The sequence below is a fragment of the Salvelinus namaycush genome, unplaced genomic scaffold (assembly GCF_016432855.1).
Source record: "Salvelinus namaycush isolate Seneca unplaced genomic scaffold, SaNama_1.0 Scaffold986, whole genome shotgun sequence".
In the NCBI taxonomy this organism is placed as follows: domain Eukaryota; kingdom Metazoa; phylum Chordata; class Actinopteri; order Salmoniformes; family Salmonidae; genus Salvelinus; species Salvelinus namaycush.
The window spans coordinates 60,906-66,905 of NW_024061737.1; the positions used below are offsets into that span (position 1 = coordinate 60,906).

At 45.9% G+C, this 6,000-nt stretch overlaps 1 protein-coding gene across 1 annotated transcript in view; it reads right to left on the reverse strand.

Annotated features, from left to right (window-relative positions):
* LOC120043647 (semaphorin-6D-like) overlaps positions 1 to 4,465 on the reverse strand; it is a 48,488-nt gene extending 44,023 nt beyond the window's left edge. Inside the window, exon 1 of the mRNA XM_038988199.1 lies at positions 4,235 to 4,465. The gene's annotated coding sequence lies outside the window, so the exon portion shown is untranslated. The remainder of the gene's footprint in view (positions 1 to 4,234) is intronic.
* Positions 4,466 to 6,000: the final 1,535 nt, after the last annotated feature.

Below are 6,000 nucleotides of genomic sequence, written 5' to 3' on the forward strand. Positions count from 1 at the left end.
CACGCACGCACGCACGCACGCACGCACACACACACACACACACACACACACACACACACACACACACACACACACACACACACACACACACACACACACATTTGTATTACACATTTGTTTTACTATACTTGTGGGGATCAAACAATTGATTCCCATTAAAAATCCTATTTTCCCTAAACTTTAAACCCTTAACCCTAATCCCAAACCCTATTTCTAATCCTAAACCTAATTGTACCCCTAAACCTAACCCCTAAGCCTAAAATATATTTTTTCCTTGTGGGGACCATGGAATTGTCCCCTCTTGTCCAAATTGGAATTGTTTTAGTATCCTTGTGAGGGCTTCTGGTCTCCACAAGGATAGTAAAACCAAAAACACACAGCCACACACACACAACGTAGAGGAAATCAGATACCCTCAGTACAAACTGTAGTATTACTTCTACTACACTTCACTGAATACAATGACATTTTACTGGTAGCAGTCCCTGTGTGTGTGCAAGTGTCTGCCTGACTACGCGCGTGTGTCTGCATGTGTGTATGTGTGTGTGCTTGCCTACGTGCGTGCATGTGTGTGTGCAGCCATGCCAAATTGGATGTACTAAATAACTTTGTTGTCCTCATCAGGGCTTTGGGAAAGTAATCAGTTTGTGACCGAGCAGCCAGACGATTAGCAGACCTCCATCAGAGCAGACTAGAGAAACCATTACTGCTCCCTCTCCTTCTCTTCAATAACAACATGAGCCAGTCATCTCAGTATTTACTGAGGATTACATCTGAAGAGCCTGACTTGTTGCTACAGAGAGAGTTGGCAGAGAAAGAAGGCTGTGCCACCTCACACCACCCCCCCCCCCCTCTCTACTTCCCTCCTTTCCTCCCTCTTTCTTTCCCTTCATGTGTAGTGGGGTATAAGAGGAGAAAGACAGTTGTCTCTCTCCTTCCCTCCTTTACTCTCTCTTTCCATATACCTTGGTGAGAGGGGGATTGTAAGAGGAGAAAGGCTCCATGGTAGTTCAGCTGTAGTGAAGCACAAAGGCCAGAGCTGCAGGTGTGACGGGAACAATAGAGGCTTTGGGCTGGGCTGTACAATGGAGCTACCGCCTCTAACACTGTCCAACTCTCTGGGATTAGTAGTAGTGGCCCTTCACTGTCCAACTCTCTGGTGGTTAGGGTTAGTAGTAGTGGCCCTTCACTGTCCAACTCTCTGGTGGTTAGTAGTAGTGGCCCTTCACTGTCCAACTCTCTGGGGGTTAGGGTTAGTAGTAGTGGCCCTTCACTGTCCAACTCTCTGGTGGTTAGGGTTAGTAGTAGTGGCCCTTCACTGTCCAACTCTCTGGTGGTTAGGGTTAGTAGTAGTGGCCCTTCACTGTCCAACTCTCTGGTGGTTAGGGTTAGCAGTAGTGGCCCTTCACTGTCCAACTCTCAGGTGGTTAGTAGTAGTGGCCCTTCACTGTCCAACTCTCTGGTGGTTAGGGTTAGCAGTAGTGGCCCTTCACTGTCCAACTTTCAGGTGGTTAGGGTTAGTAGTAGTGGCCCTTCACTGTCCAACTCTCTGGGATTAGTAGTAGTGGCCCTTCACTGTCCAACTCTCTGGGATTAGTAGTAGTGGCCCTTCACTGTCCAACTCTCTGGTGGTTAGGGTTAGCAGTAGTGGCCCTTCACTGTCCAACTCTCTGGTGGTTAGGGTTAGTAGTAGTGGCCCTTCACTGTCCAACTCTCTGGTGGTTAGGGTTAGTAGTAGTGGCCCTTCACTGTCCAACTCTCTGGGGGTTAGGGTTAGTAGTAGTGGCCCTTCACTGTCCCAACTCGCTGGTGGTTAGGGTTAGTAGTAGTGGCCCTTCACTCTCCAACTCTCTGGGGGTTAGGGTTAGTTGTAGTGGCCCTTCACTGTCCAACTCTCTGGGGGTTAGGGTTGGTAGTAGTGGCTCTTCACTGTCCAACTCTCTGGTGGTTAGTAGTAGTGGCCCTTCACTGTCCAACTCTCTGGTGGTTAGGGTTAGTAGTAGTGGCCCTTCACTGTCCCGGTAGTAGTGGAGTTAACAAACATGATTAAATGAGTTAAAGTTGTTTAATTTCATATTCAGCACATTATTACTTTGTAGGGAAACACCAGAGTGGGTATGAGTCTGGCAACACCAGAGTGGGTTTGGTACTGGCAACACCAGAGTGGGTTTGGTACTGGCAACACCAGAGTGGGTATGAGTCTGGCAACACCAGAGTGGGTTTGGTACTGGCAACACCAGAGTGGATTTGGTACTGGCATCACCAGAGTGGGTTTGGTACTGGCATCACCAGAGTGGGTTTGGTACTGGCAACACCAGAGTTGGTTTGGTACTGGCAAAATCAGAGTGGGTTTTGTACTGGCAACACCAGAGTGGGTTTGGTACTGGCAACACCAGAGTGGGTTTGGTACTGGCAACACCAGAGTGGGTATGGTACTGGCAACACCAGAGTGGGTTTGGTACTGGCAACACCAGAGTGGGTTTGGTACTGGCAACACCAGCGTGGGTTTGGTACTGGCAACACCAGAGTGGGTTAGATTCCAGCGTGGGTTTGGTACTGGCAACACCAGAGTGGGTTAGATTCCAGCGTGGGTTTGGTACTGGCAACACCAGAGTGGGTTAGATTCCAGCGTGGGACATAAACTGAATAGATGTGTTTACTGTAAATCACTTAATGTAAGTCAACTGTTCAAGTTGCTGCTATATGCTAATTCAGCACCTACATATTCCTGAATATATTGATATATTGATGGGTTTGAGCCTGGATACCCTGTAGACCTGCTACTACTGACCAGGGTGAATGGGGGATCATTTTACTGGATTACATTTACCCTTAAAACAATGGTTTAGAATTATATTCAACTTTCCATATCATTTCAGTCACAAAAAAATCTAGGACTTGTGATGTTATGTATGTCACATAATAATCAGAATGGCATCAACTATTTACTCATTTTACCAAAATAATTTGTCTAACTACACGAGGCATGACCCTCCTAAACACAACATACAGCGTGTGAATATTGACTTGAATAACTTCTCTTCCCGACACAGTCCTTCCACGGCTGTCATTCAATTAGCTGACTCTATTGCGCCGATTCATTCATTCTCCCACGTTAACCCCTACACTACCACACCCCAACTCCCCCTAACCTTAACCCATTCATCCTATCACTGGATTACAACACAGATGTTCAGGGATCCAGAGCAGCGGGACAATCTGGCTATTTACCCTAGCGGACAGGGCAGGCCAGGGAGAGTGCGTGGGGGGGAGTGCCGGTGGACCCAAGCCACATCCCGGCTCCACAACACCTATTGTCCCGGCTGGGAGGGAACGCATTCAACATTGATCTGTGCTAACCTTTATGCTCCACATGAAATGCGAAAGACAACAAAGACGTGAGGGAGAGCAGAGGAGTGACACACCAGTAATGGGGAGAGGAGAGAATTGATTGTTCCACTAATGCAGGGATGGGCTCCGAGGCGGGCACATTCGCTAAAAGCTCCCTGCCACGGCGGACGGAACGAAGGCTGATTAGTTCACAGGAAACACTGATTTATTTAGGCTAATCAACCATCCCTATTTACTAACATGTTTAGACGTGTATCTTACTAAGATACAATCTAACAACAAATGAAATTAACCATTGGATAACACGTATAGGTAGTCGCCTACCTATCCAACCTAACGCCAATAACGAATAAAATATCTCGTTTCACAATCACAATGAAGGTGCAATTTCGCTGGTCATATTCTGTTGATCAGTACCAAAGTCCACTGTGTGAGTATGTGAAAGTTTACATCTTATTCCCATTGCTTACATGCCTATACACTGTAACGACCCCCCAACACAATGTGAGAAACGCTGTTCTCCCGTGCGCTTTAAACCAACAATCAGGGCTCATCCATCATATCTTATCTGCGCCACAGTATTAGAACAATAGTGAACTATTTTCTTCTCTGTAAATATAATGATGTTTATTTGTTCATCTATCCATGAGAGGACAACAAACTAATTACGCTCTTACTTTATTCACTCCAACAATAAAGTGCTGTTATCTGAAATCTATTGTGAATTCTGTACCAATCTATTATATAGGACGAAAACTAGAGCCAAACAAATGTAGTCTAGATAATTAACAGAAAGTCCAATACCCAATTAGAAGAAAATATATTTTAACAAACCCATTTGACGCACTTTTCAAACGGTTTATTATGAACACTAATAACCTACCTTGTGGTTCCAAAATGATTCATGAAAGCGTATTGCAGATCTCCTTCCAATCCCAATGAAGGCTATATTCCCTATAACGTTCATCCATTATAATAATTCCATTTGGTGGAGTTATAAACGTATATAATTCCTTATTCCCAGGGCCATATGGTCTCCACACTTCTCTTTTCCAGTCGCGGACCGCGGACATTAATTCAGAGTCGCGGACTCCTCTCTCTCTGCGTCCTTGGGCCCGGCTCAATGCTCACTGATCTTCAAAGCTCAACCGTGATCAAATAGCACTACCGTCCCCTCGTACCTTCACTCCCCACCCCCCTTTACTATTAACTTTAAAACCAGAGGGAAAACGTAAATAAGAGAGGTGCGCATTCCGTTCAGCACTGAGCGCGCACATAGAACAAATCAGGCAAAAGAGATACAAGCAGAACGATAATGTTTCATAAACTCTGATTATATAGGCTGCAGCCCATACGAAGAAAGCCCATGTATAAATAGCCCGGTCGACAACTATTTCTGTAGTATTCACCACTTGTGCAGGGCAGCCCTACAAGCCGACTCAGTTTGCAACAAATACAACCTTTCCCCTTCAGTTTGCAAGGGCACTTTCGCTGCTCGTTGCTGATTTAAAGAATAAACTCACCTCATCGGGTATATATATTTTTTTATCCTTTACGTTTCTATACAATCACAAAATCACGAATAGTCCAACTGGTCGCTGTTAGCTTGCAGTGGGCAGCCAGAAAAACAATCTAATGCACGGCAAATGGTGTAACTCGATCCATACTGAGTCAATCCATCACACAGCGCTCTGCCTGTCTTCCAATAGGCCGCGCTCTCGCTTCAGTCCCTCCCACATCTCTCTCCCTCTCCGCGTCTCTCTCTCCAGGGCTGTGGGTTTTGGCGACTCTCCCTCCCCGACCGCTTTCTTTCCTACGAGAGAGAAAGAGAAAAGAAAGAGAAGAGAAAGGCCCCCACCTTCCCACATGACCCTGCCTTGCCCCCCCTCTCCTTTCTCCCATCCCCCACAGCCAGTAAGTGAAGCCCGTTGGTAAATCTTTTCAGCAGAATTGTTTTTGGAGGCGGAAAGGGGGACTTGCTGAGAAAGGAACTATCTTTAAACCATTTAACTCCAGTCTGCTATACTGGATTTACAGCTAGCCTAATGCTATGACTTTTCTACACCAACTTGCAGTTGTTGAGTGCAATAGACCAAATGCATTTTTATGTATGAAACTTAGACATAGTTTTTCATGCACTTTACCCATGTGTACCCTTTCTGACGTTCCACAAATGGATCCCACAGTTAATCTGTGCATCACGCAACGATGCTGGTGGATTTAAACGTTTTTCTTTAACACACCAGTAAGTAATGCCCTGATCTAACAACAATGCACACACACACAAATGCAGAGCCCAGCGCTGCACTGAACTGAACAATTGGTATGGCCTATGGTAATAAATTCTTACAATTTGTTCCATTAACCCAGTTTGTCAGTGAGAATCACATCAGAGGGACAACGAAGGGCTAGCTAGGCGGAGACGAGGGGCGAGGAGTGGAGAGGAGAGGAGGGTTGTGGATGGGGAGAGGAGGGGAGAGATACAGACAGAGAGATGCACTGGAAGTAGACACAAATACAGTTACAGTCTATCAGAACTGAAGGAAATCCCCCACAAGCCCTTACATTACTCAGACCCCAGGACTCACTGACTCAATGTCTATGACATGGCTCACATACTCCTATACCATGCTTCAGTCACTCCTATAA